Raw genomic sequence first — 478 nt, 5'->3', positions numbered from 1 at the left:
TTAAATGGATGCCACCTTATTGGTACAATAAAGCCCTCCCTACACCTACCCTAACCCTACCCGATACTTTATTTTCAACCTTTTGATTATTTCCTTAATTTTTATTGAAAATAAATGCCTTTACGATGTGATACGAGATTTGAAAAGGGAGAAAAAAAAGTTCGGCAAAAGGCAGGATCGAACCCGGGTCAATCGCGTCAAAAAGCCAATGACACACGCTTATCCATCTGCGCCACTGATGTTTTACAGCCACTTTTAACTAAATTTAAACATACACTCCGTATTTTTTATTCCATAGTAAGGGCAATTCATACAATACATTTAAACTGAGCTACTTTAATACCATCTCCGAACTTTCTACCACGGCTCTGCTGTTCTTCGGCTGGTTCTTCCCTGTATACGTTGATTGACATATGTCTCGTCCAGTCAGCGGTGAGTAATCCCAAACCAATGGCGCTGTCTCAAACTATACCTACCT

The 478-nt window shown here is 40.0% G+C and overlaps 1 protein-coding gene across 1 annotated transcript in view; it reads right to left on the bottom strand.

Moving 5' to 3' along the window:
• LOC107671446 (mitochondrial folate transporter/carrier-like) overlaps window positions 1-478 on the bottom strand; it is a 7,488-nt gene that overhangs the window by 5,987 nt on the left and 1,023 nt on the right. The window lies entirely within an intron of this gene.

The sequence above is a fragment of the Sinocyclocheilus anshuiensis genome, unplaced genomic scaffold, assembly GCF_001515605.1.
Source record: "Sinocyclocheilus anshuiensis isolate Anshui unplaced genomic scaffold, SAMN03320099.WGS_v1.1 scaffold552, whole genome shotgun sequence".
NCBI classification, from domain to species: Eukaryota; Metazoa; Chordata; class Actinopteri; order Cypriniformes; family Cyprinidae; genus Sinocyclocheilus; species Sinocyclocheilus anshuiensis.
This window is presented reverse-complemented; position numbering and strand designations above follow the sequence as displayed.